The 23,084-nt window shown below is 40.8% G+C and overlaps 1 protein-coding gene, 1 long non-coding RNA gene and 1 other non-coding gene across 7 annotated transcripts in view; 1 reads left to right on the top strand and 2 right to left on the bottom strand.

Moving 5' to 3' along the window:
- The window catches only part of BICDL1 (BICD family like cargo adaptor 1), a 66,537-nt gene that overhangs the window by 12,137 nt on the left and 31,316 nt on the right, over nt 1-23,084 (top strand). The window lies entirely within an intron of this gene.
- LOC116660895 lies at nt 4,503-23,075 on the bottom strand. The gene is made up of 3 exons (XR_004316536.1): nt 22,852-23,075; nt 7,299-7,303; nt 4,503-4,512 (listed from the first exon to the last, which is right to left on the bottom strand). It is a non-coding gene; the product is annotated as an uncharacterized LOC116660895 (long non-coding RNA).
- Nucleotides 15,142-15,213, bottom strand: TRNAG-GCC. The gene has a single exon. It is a non-coding gene; the product is annotated as a tRNA-Gly (tRNA).

The following is a 23,084-nucleotide window of genomic DNA, read 5'->3' as shown; positions in this document are numbered from 1 at the left end:
TTGAAAACAAGGTTATTTCCCAACCAAGTAACAGGAATTTAAATTTCCAAAGGACTCATATAGGACCTCCTCTGATGTCATCACCACTCTGTGACAGAGGTGGTGGTAATTACCCTCTATTTGTCCAATGTGGAAACCGAGTGTCAGAGATTTAGTGACACTGCGCAAGGCTTTGCACTGGTTATGGGTTAACCATTGGCTTCAAGATTGGTTTTTGACCATTTTCAAGGACCGACTAGTCCGTCAGAAACAAAAATCTCACAGAGTATTTCCATCTCGTTGGCTTGTTTTTTTAGTTGATATTTGCTGGGTGTCACTGTGTTGGCTGCCTCATAACTTAAGAGTCACTGAGGAAAACGAATCCAAAGGTTTGGGGTTCACTTTTTTTTAGCCGTTTCTGTTTGTTCTGTCAAGGGTGTGCTGCAAGGGCTGAGGAGGATTTGCTGAGAGGCTCCCTTCAGCTAGAAGAGAAAAGGGGCTCTGCATATAGGAGCTCTCCTCTATGAAGACGGTGTTTCCAACTTTTTCCAGATTGGTGCTATTGCTGCTAATTAGTAGGTTAAACACATTAGGGTGGTAATTGCTTGCTTTTTCAGCATATGGGTGTTTTTATTGGTAGATTCATGTCTTGGTTATTTGAGCCTGTTCTTAGTTATTTACCCGGAGAGAGTCATGCCTGATTCAGGAGTCCTCAGGCTGGTTGTGTTAAGCTACAATTGTATCTAGTTCTGATTATCTTTCTCAAAAGAGGAGTGCCTGAGGTTCTAGCATATTAAGTCTAAATTTGGGAGGTTGCAAGGCCCAAGCTTCAGATGACTCACTGTGGGAGTAGATCTTCTTAATGCTGCTAGGTTTGCCTTAATACAATGGCAGTCAGCTTTTTTTTTTTTTTTTTTTTACATTAAAATCTGGATTCCCTCAGTCCCTATAGACAGCTTAGTGTATTGTGTTGGAGTGGAAAACAGTTAAATGTGTTGCCTCTGCCTGGTGTATGGTGAGGCCTCTAAGTTTTGTACCTGGCAAATGGATTGCAGGTGGTAGATGGCTGGCATTTACTGGCAGAGAAAAAAAAAAAAGTTGGCTGCAAGCTGTGCACTCTTTTGTTACCTATGTTGAGTAAGCCATATCCTGCTCCCTAAATATTGTTGCCTTGAAAAAAAAATCTGTATTCAGTGAGTAAACATAATCAGCAGAAAAGCAGGTTAATTTTTTAAAAATTGAAGTATTGTTGGTTTGCAATGTTGTGTTCATTTCTGGTGTCCGGCATAGTGATTCAGTTATATACATATATACATATATATATATAATTTTTCATATTCTTTTTCATTATACGTTATTACAAGCTATTGAATGCTGTTCCCTGTGCTATACAGTAGGACCTTGTTGTTTGTCTGTTTTATATATGGTGGTTTGTATTTGCCAGTCCCAGACTCCTAATTTATACCTCCCCCTCCACCTTGTAGCAGGTAATGTTTTGACCCTGATAGCATCTTCTCCATTGGAGTCCAGGACAATGACCCAATGCTGTCGTATAATTTTTAGAACTGAAAAGGAACTTCTAGTCTAGCTGGATCAGACTAGAAAATGTTTGGAAAATGTTTGCTTTTCAGAGGTTCTGCAAATTTGACTATATTTTTTAAAATTTGTAACACTTTGAAGAACCATTACCAAAATACGTATCATGCACTCTTTGAGATGAATGCCTCATTAAACAGGTGATAGACCACTGGGGCCTCAGGTTGCGCTGCCAGCTTCCCTTGCCTTTGTACCATCTCTGTTAACTAGAGTATTATGCTGCTGTAAGATGAGCTGTGTAAAACAAAAATCAAGCTAAATCCACAAATACATTAATACAGAGCTGCCACTATTATCCTCATCCTCCAATTTCAAATTGTTTTTAAAGAGCCTGATTATTTTTAATGAGTTTGTAAATCTTACACATTTAAATTTATAAAAATTTAATATTGATAAAAAGATAACCTTTATCTGCATCTGTTTATTGAGGCTTCTCATCAGATTACACACAGAAAAGCATATGGGGTGGGAAGACCCCTACATAAGCTGGGAAGCCAGATCTGCGGTTCTCAGACTACAGGCTGAGGAGCCATAGGTCTCCAAGGGGGGCCTCAGAATAGTTACAGGGAAGAGCTGAAAGGGGCATTAAGCTAGCGGATTCCAGTCCCCTTCCCCAGTTCCATTTCAACCTGAGCATTTTTATGTTTCATATATTGAAGTTCTGCTTAATATTTTATTTGGAAAAAAAAAGTTTTTCAACTGTGTATTAAGAAATGATTTATAAATCACTGATCTGTTAATAAGCAGTTAAGGAGGCCCAGGAAAGTGAAGTGATTTGCTGGGTCTGCAGTCCTAGTCCTTTGCTACTCCAAGTGGGGCTCTTACTGACAAATAAAACAAGCCTCTCTTTGGGAGTAAATAATGTGATACTGATTAAGAAAAAACCCAAAGGAGTAGTATTCACTATTTGTAGAGGGGTAACCCTAGTTGTAGTTTTATTAATTAATACCCAAGTTTCTGTAACAGATAAATCCCTAAATCTTAGTAACTTAGCAGAGGAGATAAAAACTGGTATACCTGACTGGCGAGGGGCTCTCAGTTTAGGCAGTGATTCAGTTGTCCAGCCGTCTCCTTCCATCTTATGACTCCTCCACATTCAACAGGTGGCTTCCAAGGTCACAGCAGAAGGGAAGGAGCCTGGAGGTTTTCTGGGAGCCATGCCTGGAAATTGTGTGAGTGGCTTCCACTCATTGACTGGTCATGACTCAGCTGCAGCGGAGGCTGGGACGCCTAGGCCAGCTCTGTGCCCAGGGAGACGTGGACTGGCGAACAGCTGGCCAGTCTCACCCGTAGCGGCATCTGTAGAGACAGCCCTGGGCTTTCCTCTTCTGGGCTTCAGTCTTCCGAAGGAGTCGGAGTGGCGGATTGCTGACATCCCACCAGTTCTGAGTAGGATAGCAGACAAAGTTGTGGCAGGACCACCTTTTTGTACATGTATTATACCATTTTGCTCCAAATAGAGAAGCTGTTGGTCTTCTTGTATTCAGGTAATGTCTCCAGTAATCACAGATTTGGTCAAATTCCTTTGAAGCTATAATCTGATCCAGAATTCCCAGAATGAAAAAAAAAAAAAAAAGGATGTTTTTCAGATTGCCTTAGGATAGACACATTGATGTTTATATTAGGTAGGATAACACTAACTGTTACAACAGATTAGTCCTAAGATCTCAGTGGCTTGTTTCTCATTCCCATAAAGTCCAAAAGACATTCCTGTTTAAACATGAGGGGGGGAAATGGCATCATATTTTAATGGAAAGAACTGGCCTGGAAAACAGAAGACCTCAGTTCTAGTGCACGCTCTGCCACTAACTTTCTGACCTAAAATAAATCCTCATTCTGGGTCTCAGTTTCTGTGTCAGTAAAACAAGGGGATTGAACTGGATGGTTCTTTTACTCCAAGTGTTCATATACATATACGTGATCTCTAATGAAAAAGAAAATCTTAAGGGAGACATTCTCACATTATGTGGTATATTGGGAGTCTGGTAGCTTTGTAATGCTGCCTTCTTTACATGCAGAACAGTTCCATCCTTCTCTGAGACCAGGGGTGGTTTCTCCTCTCACGGTAATTCATTGCTTCAGTGTAATGAGAAATAGAGGTTGAGATGACTGGTGCCACAACGAAATTTGCTTTCCATTCCAGTCATGGCGTGGAAGGTACTTTCCCTGCACACTACTGACGGCGTAGGCAGTGAGGAGGTGTTTATGTGCTTTTCCTGTTTAAAATTATGCAGCGTAGTACTAAGATTTTACAAGCCTGACATTCCTAACTCTCTACAGATAAGTCAGATTTTCCACACTGCCCTGGTATTATTAGTCTCATTCAGTGCTGTATGTTTATCATTTGCAGAAGTGGAAGAATTCCCCTTACACACACCTCTCGTCATCAGTTGCTAGGTAACAGCTTTTTACATGGTCCCAGTCTGGTGATGTTGCTATGGATACCAGTTACTCCTTCTCCTGTGACACTGTTGTGGTTAGGCTCACAGTACAGGCAAGACGTAACTATGATGTCAGAGGTATTTTAGCATATGGCTTTCCCTCTCTATTAATGATAAGATCTAAGTAACAGATATCAATTCCATGTTTTCTGTTATATAAATTAAGGAAACGAGGTGTTAACTGAATCTTGGATATACTCCACCACTGAAGGTCTTTATTGCGTAATTATTTCACAGAAGTAAAGCGGACAAATTATTAACTGTGAATAGAGACCTGCTGTGCTACGTCCAGCTCATCATGCTCCACACAGACCTGCATCCAGCCTCCTGTAGGGAGGGCTGCCCATGGAATATAAGCATTATCTTTGACTTTGTCCTCAAAGGTTAGGGACATCTGGGGATGCTCTTTGTCAAACTCAGTTTATCTAAATGATAAAGCCTGAGGTCTAAGTTTCATTGCCATTTAATATCCCGCGTGGTGATGATTGCTCTTCTGCTGGGCTTTAGACAGTATGGAGGCAGGGACTGTGTCTTTAACTGATTTTTATCCCAACAATGCTGAGTGGAGTGCCACACACGGCAGCATCCAGAAAAGGCTTATTGATTTGTTCTGAAGACCGAAAGAGTAGGTCATTATCAATTTGACTTTAGGTTTCTAACATAATGGTTTAAGATGGTGAGAATCCCCTTCACAGTACAATTTTGAAGGTCAGGCTTAACCCATGTTACATACCTTTTACCGTCTGACTCTTTGATCTCACAGTTGAGGAAACAACTAAGACCTTAAGAGGATGTGACTCATCTAAGGTCACAGAGCAAGTAAAGCTGTGGTTTATGAACATGTGTGTTATAAAAAGTCTGTAAAAAAACAAACAAACAAAAAAAAACAGAGCTTAAAATCTTTGCAGTAAAAACAATTCTCTACCTAAGCAGTAGTGTTTTGCTTTATGCAGTCTGTAGACTTAAAAAGCTGGCTTTTTTATAATATATGTTAAAGAGGAACTTTAGTGTTTAACTGGAGCTCTGTGAAGAGCATATTTAAAGTCAACTCAAAAATAAATAATAAATAAATAAATAAAGTCAACTCAAAGCACTGCAGTCTATTTAAATATTTGACTTATCCCTCAAAAACTAGATTGAAGTTGAACATAGCAGAGGATTGATGCCAGTCTTTTCAAAATTAACATCCTATTTAAGAACTGGCAGAAATGTAACATGTAACAACACTTCTTTAAAGTGAAAGGGATTTATTTGCCAAATAGAATCCTTTTATTGGGGAAAAAACAAAATGAATGAAAAAAATGTGTCTTCTGAAACACAAACTGCCAAAGTTGTCAGTTGTGGACTTTAACTGGAAGGGACAGACAGATCCTAAGAGCATTAAGGAAACTGATGAAGCAGAAGCCCTCCAGAGATGAGCTGTAATTCAGCATGAACCGCCCCTCCTTCCGAGGACCAGAGAGGCAGAGTCTGCCCCCTCCTTTCTCTTTGCACCACCACATCCCTTGTTGAGGCTGTCTGAACTTTCTGCAGTAAGCACCCACGTATCTCCCTGCCTTTATGCTCTGCCCCTTCATTTTTTCCCATTGTCAGATTTCCTTCTTCCGTGGAAGTTCTGAACAACTCATTGTCTTCAGGGGGACTCCCCTTTGCCGACCAAGTTGAAGCTCCTTGGTGTGGCATTCAAAGCCCTGTACTCGGTGGACCTAGCACATTTCCAGCCTTATCTGCCACTGTCTCTCTGTTTGGGCCCTATGCTTCACCCAGATGAGCGTCTTTCCTGAGAATGCCTTGTGCTTTCCTACCTCACATGGTCTTTTCCTGTTGCCACTTGTTGGAATTTTCCCCAGGCCCAAAGGCCACTTCCTTCGTGGGGCCTCTGCTGTACTTTCCCCACCTGTTTTCACCTCTCCTTCTACTGATCATCAGGAGCACTTTAGTACCTTTCTTTTGTCACTTACATTCTGCCATCTGTTATGGTTAATTCATGCCCTTGACTGTTGAGTCAAGAGCTGCACACTAGGGCACCTCCTACAGAGGACTGAGCACCTTGTCTGAAATAGGGTGAGTGTAAGACGGCATTTACAAGTCAAATAAGCGTATATTACTCAGTTTTGTACTTCAGGTGTATAGGTTGTATAAATACAACCATTTACCAAAAGTTTTACCCACCCAGAAAATTAATATTTTACTTCCTATAATGTACACTTACTCTTGCTGAATTCCTTCACTATGGTCTGTATCACTGGTCTTTTGGTGTGATGACTCCCTCTTTTAAAAATCTTACCCAGTGACCATCTATGTTATTTTTGAACAGCCTTATTGAGGTATAATTTACCCTTTATAAAATTCGCCCATTGTAAGTGTACAAATTCAGTTATTTTTAGCAAATTTATAGAATTGTGCCACCATCACTGTGATCTAGTTTTAGAACATTTTTGTAGCTCCCCCCACCCAAGTTCCCTTGTGTCCTTTTGCAGTCTATGCCTTCCCCTCACCCTCAGCCCCAGGCAAACACTGATCTGCTTTCGATCTGTATTGATTTACCTTTCCTGGATATTTTATATAAATAGAATCAGACAACAGGTAGGTTTTTTGTGTCTGGCTTCTTTCATTTAGCGTAATGTTCACGAGGTCCACTTACACTGTAGCACATATCAGTAGTTCTTTTTTATTGCTGAATAATATTCTGTTGTGTGGATGTAGTGTATTTGGTTCATCCATTCACCAGTTGATGGGCATTTAGATTGTTTCTAGTTTTCTATTGTTATGAATAATGCTGCTGTGAACATGAACTTGATTCATGTAGAAGCCTTTGTGTGGACATGTTTCATTTCTCTTGAGTGGAATTGCTGTTTGGTATATCTCTGTGTAACTTTTTAAGAAACTGCCAAACTGCTTTCCAAAGAGGCTTGTATCATTTTACATTCCCACCAGCAATGTCTGAGAGTTCTAGTTTCAACACAAGAGGAACCCCTTTTTAATATTGAAAAAATATATTGTATACTCTCACATGTTACTAGATGTTATTTTAGTATCTGCAGGTTGATTAAAGAATAAAAATTACTTTAGGGATTTAGTAATAGTTCTGGAAGGATTTATATTGTATAATCAAACCAGCATTTAATGACATGATGGATTTGTCTGTAGGCAGTGCTTAAGTGTGTACATAAATGTACACTCTTATGATAGCAATTAAGTGTCCCCCAAGGATCCAAGGGTTGGGAGCTACTGGTCCAGATGACTTTTTTTTAGAAATAAATATAAGCTATCTTTTTATACATCTTCTGTAAAATAGAGACCTACCTCATAAAGTTGTTTAGAAACAAATGCATTTGGCCCATAATAGGCACTCAATTCGTGACTTGAGAGTATGGGCTTTGAAGCCATACAGGTTTCTAAGTTACCTGAAGCAGGCTCTCCTCTGTTCAGACTGCCTTGGAATGGAAACTGTATGGATTCTTGGAAACACCTCTCCATACTTACTCCTTACTGACTTCAAAATGCTGTTTCTATCTACCCATTTCATTTGGCTTCACCTTTTTTTGGATTGGAACCTTCTTCTCTTCCCCATCCTCAATTTACCAAAGTCGCTTAGCAAATGTTATTCGTGTCTTCTAAAGCAGTAATTCTCATCCCTGAGCACACCTAAGAATCACCTGGGCGGCCTTTGCACTGAATACTGATTCCTGGGATGATGAACTGCTCTGGGATGTGACCTTCACATCAGGACTCTTTAAAAGCCAAGCAGGTGTTTATAATCTGTGGCCAAGAGGGAGAATTACTATTCTAACAGCTGTTCTTGCCTACTTTAGTATCAGCAGCCAGTGTTACAAGTATCTTAATTCTTTCATCAGTAAAGGCATTGAGTAAAATGGAGTCTCTGGAATACCCTATTAGAATGACACCAAGCCATTGGAGGAACCTCTCAGAGAAGCGTTTCTCCCACCCAAGTGGCACAGTCGGTGTCTGAAAGGAGGTTGTGTGGAATGAAAGCAAAAACCTTAAGCTTTGCTGAAGTCAGGGCACATTTCTTCCATCATCACTCCTTCTAGGAGGCAGTGTGTGGCACAGTGAGATGGAGTCAGGTTTTGGTGCTGGAAGAACCTGGGTTTATTTTGGTTCTGTTGATGACTAGCTGTGTTGATTGAGGTTCAGAGAATTTGCAGTTGCACATTTTTCTCATGTGGAAAAAAAATAGGGATTATTAAAAACACAACCAGAATCATACTGTACTCCTTGCAGGGTTGTTTGGAGTGGGAACTGTTTATAAAGTCCTTAGCGTACTTCCTGGCTTAGAAAGCTGTGTTGTGTGTAGTGCTGCAACTCATGCTATAGCCGGCCTTGACTTGTTTGTGTCTCCAGTGCCAATCACAGTGCCCTAATGCTCAAAGGGTTATAAAACTTGATGATGGTATGGAAAACAAAATTTGAGTTCTTTTTCAAATTAATCTGACTATTCTCATAGGTAAATAACAGATGTGGCATTATAAAATGAGTGGTCAGCAGGTAAGGGTTGATACACATTATTTTAATGGCAGTATCCCTTCATTTTTGTTTAATGAGATTCATGGTAAAAGTCATGCAATATTGTACAACCCAGGGACAAAAATAGTAGCACCCCAGTATTTAACAAGATGCTTTAGTAGTTACAGCAAGTGTGGTATAAAAAGAGGATGGATATGAGGGACAGCTGTGAAGAATAATGAGGCCAAGAGGTCAATATAAAAATAATGAATCCAAAAGGTTAAGATAGATAGACAAGCCCAAATCAGAACATATAAGACAAGTGCAGTTCATCATGAATTTTTCCCCCCAGCTCTGTCTGCAGAGGGCCTAGAAGCAATGAAATATTGGTAGCAATGAGTATCCCTAACGCACAGATTTTACTTCCTAAGTATCATTCCCCACTAAAAGGAACCGGGGCTCCTGGGAGAAACGTCTAATTCCAAGCCTGGTGTAGAAACTTAACAGAGTGAGCCTGAGACATCATTTTGTGCTAGAAGCAAGAAAGCGTTAAAAATCGAATGGAATAATTACGTGTGTATTTGAGATTCAAGCAAACAAGCGAACGGAGTTGTGTCAAAAGGACTCAGAAGGCAGTTGGAAGGGACTCCTGCTGGTTAAAGTTGAGACAGTTGGCGTGTTAGGCAGAATAATAGCTGCGGTTGATACACATGAATATGTAAAATTCCATGGGTCCATAATGATCCTCAGAAAATAGAAGATTCTCCCCACTCCACAGTTGTCTGTTAAAAATTACTCTAAATTTTTTTAAATTTATTATTGTATTATTTAGTTATTTTATTTTGGCAGGTGGGGGGAGGTAATTAGGTTTATTTACTTTTAGAGGAGGGACTGGGGATTAGAACCCAGGACCTTGTGTGTGCTAAGCATGTGCTCTACCACTTGAGCTATACCCTCCCCCTTAAAAATTACCCTAATAACGACTCCTTACTCTAAATACTGATGAAAGGGAATAATTGAGCATTTTTCCAGGAGCAACTTTTCTTTTTGGTTTTGGGGTTTTTTTTTTTTTTTTACAGGTAACTGACTAACTCTAGGCAGTGAGGGTGTGCTCTTCTTTATGGGAGAATGCCGACTCTATTTGTAGTAGTAATGGTATAATTAGGGAGTCACCATTTCAGATCCTGATAAGATAGCTGATTCAGGCAAAAATCGTGCACAGGTGATAAAAATCTTTAGGTGAAAGGTAAAAGGGAAACTGGAAGTATCACCCCACAGATTATTTGGTTATTTCAAGGAGAAAAATGCAGCTTTACAGCAGAGGGGGTGACTCAGCTCAGGGACCTATCTCGGCATCACCGGAAGTGGGCTAACCAGGCATGATGTGTTTCTTGTTGGGATGCAGCACGAGGTAAACAGAACCACCTGTGAAGTGTTCTGTGAAAACTGTTTAATCTGAGTCTATTCAAGGCTTTTAGATTGACTTTCAGTTTAGGGAAAATACAGGGGTTTGAGCAGGAGCAAATTCTAGCCCTCAGGCCAAATCCAGCCAATAGCCCTTGAGCTAAGAATAGTTTTTACATTTTTAAAGAACTGTTAGAACAAAATAAAAATAAACCAAGAAACAAAAGAGAATATGTGACAGAGATAGGATGTGGCCCACAAAGCCTAAAATATTTGCTTTCTGGACCTTAGAGAAAAGAGGCCAACCCTAGGTTAGAGGAACAGGTTAATTGATTTCATAAGGAGTCAGTTAGACAAATCCAGAAAGTGGACTGGCTGGGTCTCTTCAATTTCATAGAAAACTGAAAGATACAGAGTGGGAATTTATTCAAGATTAAAAGAGACTTGTGTCGTAAGAGCCAAATGCCGTGTGTGGATCCTAATTTGAACAAATTAGCCTTAAAAGGTATGTTGGGGAAGAAAAAGTGATCAAGATGGCAGAGTAACAGGACGTGGAGCTCACCTTCCCCCACAGGCACACCAAAAATCCTTAAATAGGTGGAACAATTCTCACTGGAAACTAACTGGAAACTGGCAGAAGGACTCCAATATGACCAAGGCTTTAAGAAAGATACACACGTACTCGGGTAGGAAGGGAAGGAAAGCTGTCGGGTTAGGACCTGTGCCCCTGGGAGGGGACTCAGAGCAGCAGGGAGAATACATGGGTAGACACCTGCCCTGGGGAATGAGCAGTGAGAGCCACAGGTTGGGCCCCCCAGTCCTGGGGACCTGCGCGGGGAGACGAGCCCCCTGGGCTGGTTGGAGGCTCGCTGGGACTAACAGGAGAGGAGCGGGAAGGCTTGACTCCACTTGTGAAGACCCCAGATACTGCCTTGCCCCTGAGGCAGGGTGGAGAGAGATCTGCTCTAGCGGCTGCCGGGTCCTCCATGACCGCCTGGGCACAAGCCCCAGCTAAGCAAACACCCTGGCCCTGCTTACTCCATGTCACAGCCAATCGCCACATGAAAACATGCTCAGCATTGCTGATTATTACAAGCTAGGTCTTGCCTGCACCACCTGTCATACTGTTGTCACCTTCTGCGTTCTATCATGGCTCTTTTTCCTCAGACTTCTTAGAGATCTTTAAAAATCCAATTTGCATTCCTCAGGCATTGTTGAAAATACGACGTTCCTTGTGGAACAATTTATGCCCCCGAATTTTCTCTTGGGCATAGTGTAGTAAGTATCCAAAATATCTTTGGTCCCCGTAGGACTAGTTTAGTTATTTTCTTCCGAGACAGAGGCTAACATCACTTAACACCATCATTCCTAAATAATGGATCTGTTTACTCTTAATTTGCAATTATAGTAAAGATAGGCGAACAGCAGGAAGGTCCAGGTTCAGAAGCACTAAAATGTTGACAGTCGTGTTCCCAAATGGGACAGAGTTTTAATAGAGGCATTGGTGGGTATCAGTGTCACTCCGCCTTACCGTTACCAATAAGCTGTTACTGACTCAGTTCATCCAGGAAATTGGCTGTTTTGGAAGGCTAGCTGTTCAAGTGGCTGTTTTTCTTGTGGTGTCTGACCACGGGGGTCATGACTGTCAACTTGGTCAAGGGTCTGGAACCGGAATGTGGCTCTATCAATATCTGGAACTGCGGCTTTACTAGGAATACCAGATTGGTAGTGTCCCCAAGCCTCATTTTCACTAGAGTTTTAATTAATGAGAATGCATCTCTAATTCTGTGTTTTGCTCTCTACCTTTCAGACACTTCTGTTTCATTAGCTTTACCAAATGTTTCAAAGGTCCATTGTCAGTCACCTATCTGAGCACTGGCCCCCCCCACCCCCGTTGAAAGATGGATACTGAAAATAGCAAGCAAATGTGCTGTTTTATGAAATGGACAGCAGTGCGACAAGACTGGCCAGGAACCTAGCTGTTCAGATCCCATAGTTACAGGCCACCAAGGAGTCAAGTCAGAGGGCGGCCAGCTGACTTAGGACAAAGGCTGGTAAAAAGGGGTCACAAGCCGAGAAGCCAGTGAAGAGGCCCTAACAGGGCGTCCTAAGCACACATCGGCCCTGATCTGGAGATGTGAGGCCTTAGAATCATGGCTCTTAATGCTGTGGTCAGAGGCCCAAAGTGGATCTGCTCTAAGTCATTTAAGGGTAGATAAGTTAATATCATAACAGGTATGAACAGATTGTGCCATGGAAGCCCCAGGGCAGTATTCTGCTCTGTGCTCTGAATTGCGGTAGCTGTAATTTTACCTAAAGGTTAGCACTGTTTTGTTTTTTCCCTTCAGTAGACAGGACAAAGAGCTCCCAGCTTCATTCTGTAGAACACAGTTTCTAACATTGTCATTATTATAACTAAGTGTTCTTTTTTATTTTTAACGCGTTTGCCATCAGAGGGACCCTGAATTGAAATGTAGATCTATTTAAAATTTTCCAAAGTGTTTACAGTAGCTTTCCCTCAAAATGTACCATTATAGCATCAATACCAAGAAAATGTATCTCAGGATCAAGGCAGTCCAGGAAACATTTAATATTATATTCCTTTCTCAGAGATTTGCAGTGTATATTAGTACACTGAAAGTTTTTGTTAAGTCTTAAAGAAACCTATTTGAGCCAGTGTGCCTCAAACTTTTTTGACCACAGAATTTTTTTGTTGCTGATACATAGTAACCTTCTTTTGAATTAATATTTCTTAAGCTACTTGAGAAATAGAACATACCCTTGCAAATAATAGCTGTATACCCAGTAGGCTGAGCTTGAAACAAGGAGAGGAAATGTAGATTATCGTTAATGTAGCTCCATGATTAGAATTTCAAGCCCTCATTAAGGGAATAGCTAAGCCCAAGGAAGGGACTGGTAGTAATGATCTGCTCTGTTTTCCTGATGAGGTGTAAATACCTCTATGATTTTTTTAAAACTAAAATTATATCATATGCTGCATATACTGTTTTGTCACCTGCTTTTTAAATTAGTGGCCTCTACCTTTTTACTCCAGTAATTTTCTGTTATTCTCATTTCAAACCCATATTCAAATTTCCCCAGTTGACCACCAAAGATTCCCTTTAGTCTTGGTTTGCAAATCAGGATCCAGTCCAGGACCCTGCGTTATGTCTGTTGCGTTACGTCTGGCCCCTTATGTGTTATTTATTCTAGTACAATTCCCGTTTTTCATTGACATGCTGGAAAAACCGGGCCAACTGTCTTGTAGGAAGTTCCAGCTTCTGAATTTGTCTGGTTGCCTCTTCATGGTGCCGTTTAGCTCATTCTTCTGTTCCCTGGCATTTCTTATTAACTGGGCGTTTTATATTAAAACTTCATGGGTTCAGGTCAAGCATTTCTGGCTGGAAGATGTGCACTTACTTTTTTTTTTTTAACATTTTTATTGATTTATAATCATTTTACAAAGTTGTGTCAAATTCCAGTGTAGAGCATAATTTTTCAAAGATGTACACTTATGATGATGATGTGAGATCCTCCATTATTCAGTTGTGTTTTCCCACTTTTAACAAGACAAGTAATCTGTGGAGTTCTCAGGCACTAACTTCTGAAAGATTCTGTTTTCACCCCCAGCAAATACTGGAACACAGTTTCTCGTCTTTTGTGGTCATTGAGCATTTTGATGAAAATAGCGTGTCTTTCACATGTAACTTCCTGTTGTTTACTAGAGTTATATTGTTTGGTCCATGTAACTTAGTGTTCTGATCTTAGAAAATGAACCAGTATTAGTTTTAGACTGATATAAATTATACTTTATCTCTAAAAAATGAAATTAGGAAGACTTCAGATATAAAGGATAAGATCTGCTGTCTGTAGAAATGACAAACCAAGAATTGTCCTTTAATGAGTACAGGTTTGGGAACATGCAGAATACAGTCAAGGCATGACTGGACTTATTTTTAATGAAAATTGTGATACTAAAATTAGCTAAACACTAAGGAGTTTGAGAGCTGCAGTCTGGTAGTGGGTCTCCTTCCCCTGGGTGAGTGCCGGACTTACCCAGAAGCTTCTGGTGCTAGGCAGTTGACCCCTAGAGAGGCCATGACATGTGACTTTATGCATATAAGATCATCCAAGAAACTCCTTAACTGGAATTTAGCTTCACATGCTAATTTCTTTCAAGGATGGAGGGATCAGCAAACTTTTTATTTATTATCTCACCATTGCTGGTGGTCAGGAGTCAGCATGGCTTAACTGAGGGTCTTAGAAGCCCCTCCACAAGCACAACCCCCTTCTTCCAGAGGAACTACTATCCAGACTTTTATGGTAATCAGTCCTTTACTTTATAGTGAGTTTTACTTGCTAAGTATGTATCCATAAGTAATACTGTTTCGTTTTGGACTTCTGTGTAAATGGAATCATACTGTGTGAATTATTTTGTGTCTGACTTCTTTTGCTTAACGTTTTGTTTTTATATAGTTCATCCATGTTGACACATGTAGCTTAGGTAATTCATTTGCCTTGGTGTATTGTATTCCATTGTGTGAATATATAACATGCCCTGTACTAGTAATGGCTGCTTATAGGTTTTAGCTGTTAGCAAACAATGCTGTTGTAAACAGTCTTGGACATCTATTTTGGTTGACATAAACACATGTTTCTGTAGGATATACACACAGAATTGCTGGGTACCTAAAGCTTTGATAGCTTCTCTGATTATTTCTGAGGATAGATTCCTAGCAGTAAAATTAATGGATCAGAAGGTGTAACCATGGAAGATGATTTCAGGATTTATATGAATTTACTCCACAGTCAGAAGGATAGACTTTATTCTCGTTTAATTCTTCTGTAGTGTAAACTAGCTACACTGTGTACAATGTGGAAGCAAACTATAGAATCAGTAAGCAATTTCCTTGTACTGGGAGCGTCAGTCCTGTTTTTTTCTGAAGTTCATCTGGAAATGTATTTCTTTCATGCTGCCTAATGCCCGTTCATTTGGGGCTTTTTATTATTTATTTTTATTTGTGTTTGTATAGTAATTATGGCTGATTTGCTGGAAAGCTTAGAACTATTGCTTCTCATTATATAGAAATATTAATTAACCATGATCAAATGTATAAATAAAGACATTGATTCAGTGTGCTTTATTCAAGGATTCACTTTCTAGAACTTAAGCTCTATCAATGCAATGTCTTATTTGTTTTGTTTTTTATGTTTTTTAATGGAGGGGGGGAGGTAATTAAGTTTATTTATTTAACAGAGACACTGGGGATTGAACCCAGGACCTAGTGCATGGCAAGCACATGCTCTACCACTGAGCTATACCCCCCACCTCCCAATATTTTAATAGATGTACCTCTGTGTTACTGTTTTCACTTTAGCAAATGTGATCCCCAGTTTGTTCATTTACCTGTTCCAGGTCCCTCCTTGAATGCAGGGCTGCATCTTAATCAATGCCTCACATTTCGCCTCGCCTATGGTAGATATTCAATAATTGTATGTTGAAATAGTATTGGGTTGCCACACTATTTGCAATTGTTGCCTTTTGTACTTTTGCTCTTCCTTAGTATGCTAGGTTTATTAATGAATGATCATTTTGATTTATAGAGCACTTTCTCTTCCACCTAAGAGGTCTGAGGTGACAGGTTATTTGGATTCTTTTTGGTTTGGATTACTATTCTGACGTTTAAATGAGCCTCTTTCTGAATGTGCCCATATTTTCATTTCTATCTTTTTAAGCTTCCCTGCTCCCAAGAATTTTCAGGCTTATAAGGTTGCAGTTAATAATTTCCATCATGGCATCCCAGATAGACATGGGAGTTGACTGACAGAAAGGAAACAGAAGAAAGTTTAAATAGAATAGTGCTTAACAGCTGAGAGATTGAGATATGCTTTTAATCTCTTAACTCTTCCTGAGAAGTGCATATTAACTTGGGAACGCCTTACTTTGTTTACAGTCATAAAGCCATTTATTTGTAGCCTGGTTTATTTACATAATACATTTCTGTTTTTTAATCTGAATTTTTAAAAAGAGAGTCATCCTTTGACCTTCCATTTTTCTCAGAAGGAGACATCTGAATCAAAGCTTACTGGTGTCATTTTCACAAAGCCAGTAACCAGTTTCCAGAAGTGCTAAGCTCCTCTTGCTCCCTCGCCATCCTTGGAGGAACAAGAAAATAGAACAGATGCCAACTCAGAACACAAAGTAACATCTAATTGCTCCTGAGGGGTGGTCTGGCTGTGGGTAGAGTTGTCCCATGTGTTTGGAGGCCTGAGGACAGAGAGCAGATTGCTTACATGAATCGCTGTGTTCACCCAGTTAGGAATGGAATCTGGTGACAGGTCATCCCTGCCCCAGTGCTTCTTCCTTAAGCCAGTGGTTAACCTTTTTTCCATCAAGACACTTGTTCAGTTTGCTCAGAGGGCTAGCTCTCACTATACCTTTTCTCTCCCATTCAAGGAAATGTAGCAACTGAACCTTTTGCATTTGTTACTATTGAAACTTTTTAAAGTAATGAAATATTTACTTCATTACTTTGTTCGTAGTAACAAATGACTTGCAACATACCTCAGAACTGATCATGACCAAACACCAGTATGTTCACAGTTAAAGCCTTTTTTTTTTAAGTGGAGGTACTGGGGATTGAACCCAGAACTCATTCATGCTAAGCATGTGCTGTACCACTGAGCTACACCCATCCCCCCATAGTTATAGCTTTAATTTTTTTTTTCAAAATAGAAAATGGACATTGTTAGAGGTCTTTCAGTATATTTGATTTCTTAAACCAAAAAAAAAAAAAAAAAAAAAAAAAAAAAAAACACCAGCAGACTCTGCCTTCCTACTTGATTACATCAAATGTAATTCTTTTGTTTCTTTTTTTATTGTTGATTTTTCTTTAAGCGATTTTTTGTCAACTGATTGCCCATTGTAAACCAAGCCCTTTCTGAATACTGGAGATGTGGCAAGAGGTGAGCCACCCTTTTCTTGAGGAGTCTACAGTCAAACACTAGTGATTGGGGGAAATAACTGGTTATATTGGGAAAGTCACTTATCCTCTCCAAGGTTGAGTTTCCACATCTAAGTAGTGGGTTAATAATACCTGCTCAACAGGTATCATTATGAGGACTGAAGGAAGTAAGTCACGTGAGCTTAGCTCTGGTGCAGGGTGAGCACTCAGGAACCCTGTATTTCAGCTTGCAGCTGGGGAACCACTCAGGACACCATCCTTAGATAATTAAATTATGATATGATGGCCATTTTTTAAAATAAGAATCGAGAGACTGAGAGCTCAGGTTTATTAGGGAAGGCTCTGCGGAGGATGTAGGATTTAAAGAGACTCAGAACTTAGGTGATCAAGCTGTAGGTATTAGAAGGGTCAGGGATGGATAGACTCTGATTTGGAGGAAGAGTTTGGGCACCCCTGCCTTCCCCCACTTAAGTCCTTCCAGCTTTTGATCCCCACATATCTGTGTTGCTTCCCCAGTGACTTCACAGAAAATAATTCTGTACCCAGTAGTAAACCCTCTGGGGCTTATCCTTGTCAGCATCACTGCTATTTCCATGACAACCATCCGATAGTATATAATCTTAGTGAGGCAAGACGTGAGGAGTTTTTTCAACAACGAATGCCCAAATTTGCTGGTAGAATGTCCCACTGGGAGATTACCCAACCACTTAGCTGCTGTCTCCAAAATCTAAACCCTGCTAGTTCCCATTTCCATGTTTGAACATTTAGTAGGAGATATTTTTAAGAAAAAAATCTTGCCGTGGACTTTCCTCTATAAGGAAATATCATTATGCTTGAATTCTGTTTGAACATTTTTTGCAAAATGGACATAACAGATAAGGTAAATCTGAGCAGGGAAAAGCCTTTATATCTAATTTATAGATATTTTTGTGACTATTGATAAGTAATTAGGTGCAGAGGTAAAATTGGCTTGACTTGTCTTCTGTCAGTTTTACTAAAATGAAAGAAAAAATTTAAAAATAAAATCCTTAAGATCTAAAAATAAAATTTTCCTGCTGAAAACTGAACTTGTTCTGTAATATGGGCATTTTATCGAATTTGTTTTGTTCTCTGTAACATTTTAGGAGTATATTACAGACAACTGTACGTTTACAACGAGTGATTATATACATGTTTTCCCTGTATTCAACTACCTTGTCTACTGCATGCGTAGTTTTGCATACTGGGGTTATGAAACATGGGCAAATGAAACTAAGGCCCGGCCCTTTTGGAACTGACATCAGGGCAGAGAGAGAGGCAATTAACTCCATTAACAAAGCGCTAAGTGTCGGGTGCCATAAGTGCTCTACATTAGAACCAAACAGTGAGGGACTAGAGATTGACACAGGCAGGGACCAGGTGAACAAAGGAGGCCCCTCTGATGAGGTGGCATCGGGAAGAGACCTGATGTGTGAAGGAACAGGCCTTGGGAATACCTCAGGGAAGGGCGTTCCAGGAAGAGGGACGGCAGAGGCACAGATCGTGATGGAGAGTGAGCTTGGTGGGGCTGAGGACAGCAGGAAGGCCAGGATGAGTAGAACAAAGAGGGGGCAGTGGATGGAAGAAGAGCTCCGAGATGAAGGTCGATGGAGGAAGGAGTCTTATAGAGCCTTGGAAGCCAGAAGGGCTTTATTTTGTTTTATTCTGTGCAAGATGGAAAAGGTCTACATGGTTTTGAGCAGTGACCTGATATGACTTGGGTTTTCAAAGGATTGCTCTGCTGCTTGGCGAGTAGGCTGTAGGAGGGCAAGGCTGGAAGCAGGGAGACCACTTAGGTGATGACTTAGTGCCGTCAGTAGTCCCAGTGAGCGCTGAAGCTGGCCGGAACTAGGTGGGGAGAGTGGGGATGGAGAGTGGCGGTGGGATGCTGGCTATTCCTTTTGCTTCATAAATACTCAGAGTGCTTATTATACATGCCAGGCACTGTTCTAACTGTTTATAAATATCAACTCATTCATGCTCATAACAACCCTCAGAGGTAAATTTCAAAGGTACAGCCCATAGGATTTGTAGATGGACCAGATATGGGTAGAGGGGGGAAAAAAGGAGTCTGGGATAATTCCTGTGTCTGAGCCTGAAACTCCTAGGAGTGGAATTGCCACCCCCTGAGGATGGGAAGACGCAGAAGAAGCACGTTTGGGTAGAGGTTCTAGGGTCAGGAGGTCGGTTTTCCTACACGTTGAGTTTGAGGCGTGCGGGGTAGGCAGTTAGACAGAGGAGCCTGAAGTCAGAGAGGAGGGCAGAGCTGGAGAGGAATTCCAGAGGTGGTCTTGAAACACTCAAGTGCCCACTGGATGTCTGGTTTTTGCTGCTATACCTAACCAGAGGTGAGCATGAGGAGTCTTGTCCCTTGGGTGTGGTTGTGTGGTGGCATTTTCATTGGCTTTTGGATCAAACCTGCGTTTGAATAGTAGCTCTATCATTTGCTAGTTAAGTGACCTCTGTGTGACTTAATCTCTTTCAGCTTCACTTTCTTCACCAATTAAATGGGCTAACAGGACGTATCCCATCGCATTGTTAAGATAAAATGAAATACCTTGTATTACCTGGAGCAGTGCTTGGACGTAGAAAATGCTTAATGAATATTCATTATCTTCGTTTCCCTCAGATTCATTTTGCTGCATTCAACCCAAACCAACAGAACACGAGCCTCACTTCTGGGATAAAAGCAATCTGAATTTAAAGCCTACTCCCACATTTACTTTTGGGGGTGCCTATTTAATGACAAGCTCCAAAAAGGGTTTCACCTAAATCTATTTCCACTCCAACAATAAGGACCTTATAAAAGAAGGGGGTTCTGTGAGGTTTATAGAAGGCACAGGGAAGGAAGTTGTGGGTTCTGAGTGTGTAAGACTCCACACACAAAAGCATAGTGAAGGTACAGGTAGAAGCACCAAGCTGCAAATCCGCAGATCAGTCATGGGTAATTTACATCAAAGCAGGAGTAAATCCGCTCGAGTCATGGTGATGACCTGTAGGAGGAACTAGTGCCCTTTTCTGGGGATAGGCTATTTAAATCAAAGGGAATTATCTCATTAATTACCTGATGATCCTGTTGGAACTTTGCTAAAGGGACACTCCTGGGGTTTAGCTTAATCCCACTTCTGTTTTCTGCAGTCTCAGGTTGACTATCTCAAGAAGTATTCACGCAGTGTTCAGATTTTATCTCATACACTGAACATTTGAGTACCTGCTGTGTGTGGTGTACATTTTTAGGCAAAGATGAATATGAGATACAATTCCTGTCCTTAAGTCCTTCACAATATGAGAGAAAAAAACAGACATGTGAACAAATGAACAGAGCAGACTGTGTGATAAGCACAGAAACACACTAGAGTGTGTAATACGCAAAGCAGAGTATTTCAGGGCTGAAAATGATGTAGTCATCTTACCCTAGGAGACAGTAAGAGCAACCTAGGGGTCACCTCTGAACCGGGCTGTTAGGATGAAGGGTTTATCAGGTGAAAATTTTCAAGGAGAAAGATTCCCAAAAGGGAGCACACCATAAGCAAAATCATAGAGGCACGTTCAGGGGGAAAAGAAGAAGGCGTAAGTTGGTTAATAGTTTTGTTTTTATGGTGCTGGGAAGAAGAAAGCGACCACTAGTTTGGAAAGTAAGTTTTCCTTAACCCTTCCCCAGCTCCACACAGGAACATTTGATACTTTTTAACCTTCTTTTAAGGTCTCAATGAGTCCACCCTAGTGAGCCAAGTTACCAAAAGCAGTAAAAAGCATTAAAAATACTAGAACTTTCTTGATTAGGATTAGACATGACAGTCATTTTTTCTGAGGGAACCCCGAGTGTGTCACTATGACGCTGTTTGTCTCCCAGTGAAGACCCCCTAAGTGTTTACTTCAGCCCATTCCCACCACAGACCTAAGGTAACATTTGTCAAGTAGAATGCCATTCAGAGTATCTATCTTCCCTCTCAGCCTTCCTGTTTATTATGAGAAGGTTCTCAGTTTCTTTTCCAAGTATCTCCATGTAATCTTTTTAAAGCAGAAACATTTCGCATTCCGGGAAGTCAGCAGCGCTCACAGTATTTTCCAACCCCGAGGGAACAGGGAGGCCTGTTCCAAGATAGACGTGTTCTTGTAGACAGTGCAGTTCCTCAGTTTTGCAGATCGTAATTCTTTTAGCTTGTCTGCATTTCCATGTCCACTCCCCTGTTTACCCACCGAGACCACTCAGGGCTTCTGTTATCACCACGCCACCATCCGTGGACAGAAGAGAGTGCCCACATTGTCTGCAGCTCTGCCCCAGGGAAGGGCTGTCGATCTCTGCCTCAACCTCTGTGCCGCGTCTTCTTAGGCTCTTTAAGATCTGCCCTCTTTTACATTTAATCTTCTAGGCTTTTCTGTGCCTGATGACTTAACCATCAGATTGTCAGTCTGGGTTGTTAGAACTAGCACAGAAAGTGATGAGGATGACGACAGCAGCAGGGCAGCAGCGGTACATACAGAGCTTGCTGTGTACCAGACACCCTCCTACGCACTTTACGTGGCTTAATTTATTTCATCCTCACGACAGCCTTGTGAGGTGGCTCCCACTCTGTCCTCTTACAAGTGAGGAAACTAAGGCACAAATGGTTGTGCGGTTTTGCCTGACGTTACACGATGCAGTAGCTGGTGGAGAAGAAAGACCATGTTCTTTTCAGAGCTTGAGTGTGGAAGACAGTTTTCCCACAGGAACTGAGTCTTACTCATCTCTGTAGCCTCAATTAAAAGCATAGAAAGCAAGTGTTCCATCCGTGTTGGAATCAGTGGGAAGTGCCAGGCCACCAAGTTAACGCAGAGGACTGTGTCATTTTGGTTTAGAAAAAAAAAAAAAAAAAGACCAACTGAATCAAAAGCTCTGATTGTGAATACAGTATACTGGCAGTATCTGGGGCCGATCTTATTGTATGAGTCCTCATAGAACATTTAAAAATAAAAATTAAAAAATCAACTCTCTCTGACTTCTTCTGAAATGTTTTTTATTTAACTGAAAGTAGGGATCTGAAATAAAATAATGGTCCTCCTCCAGAAACAAGAGCAGATTAACATTTGTCCTTTTTTCTTTTTCAATTAAAAAGCCTGTGCTGTCAGAGTTACTGGTCTTTGATACTGAGGGATTACGTTTGTGACAACGATTAAACAGATGGTAATAAAACTTACTGTGCTCCAACTTTAAAGCTAGTTGAAATAAAACAAAATTAGACATGGCCTCTATCTAGTGGGCGTGCACCTCCTAAATGTCAAAGGGCCGCTTTTCACATATCTCACATAAACAGGCACTCCCTCCCATGAGTAATACACATGGCTAGTGGCGTCAGACTTTCCTCATTCCAGGGGGTGAGTTTTGTCATCCCCCAAAATCACCCCGTTCGTGGCTATTTGTTTTTGTCTAAAAGGGAAAAATGGTAGTAAAATGGAAAGACACAGAAAGTGAGAGTCGAGCACTCAGCAGCTTAGGTGAGCTGAGACAGGACACTTACTTTCGCTCACACGTTAGTTTCGTCAGCTGCCAGATCAGGGGAGAGAACCAGAGAGTCTTGGAGGTTTCAGCCTTCAAATTGCGTCTTTCCCTTTGAACAAATGTCAGCATTCTATTTAGAGTTTTCACTTGATCGTAAACAACAATAATAGCTATAACATACTATGTATTTAGTCTGTGCTAAACATTTTATCATATTATCGAATTTTAATGCTGGCATAACTGTTAAGGTAGCTCTTTTAATCACCGTTTTTTCGATGAGGAAACTGAGGTGCAGTGGTTGTATAATTTCCTCAGGGTCACGCAGCTGTACACTTCGTTCTTCCTTAAGACATGTATCATGTGCAGTTCTGTGACAATAGCCCAGAAGTGCAGCTGTGCCCTTCTCAGTGTGCCGCGTTGAGGACACAGTTTTTACTGGTGGCACTAACTTTCATCGCTTGGCAAAGGTGGAATCTGCCAGGTCTCTCCACTGTGAAGTTACTCTTTTCCTCTTTGTAGTTAGTAAGTCTTATGGGGAGATAGCCTTTGAGACTATGTAAATATCCTGTTTCTCATCAAACTTTTGCCCCCATTTGTTAGCACCCATCCTCTGGCTCTTGCCTGCAACTGTTATGACTGTGATGCTTGCCTAATGGTGATCTTCTGTTTCCATCATTCCTTCTACATTTTTTTAATTGGAATTCTTCTGTCAGGAAGAGCTGTCTCTTTTCCCCC

Source organism: Camelus ferus, chromosome 32 (genome assembly GCF_009834535.1).
Source record: "Camelus ferus isolate YT-003-E chromosome 32, BCGSAC_Cfer_1.0, whole genome shotgun sequence".
In the NCBI taxonomy this organism is placed as follows: domain Eukaryota; kingdom Metazoa; phylum Chordata; class Mammalia; order Artiodactyla; family Camelidae; genus Camelus; species Camelus ferus.
This window is presented reverse-complemented; position numbering and strand designations above follow the sequence as displayed.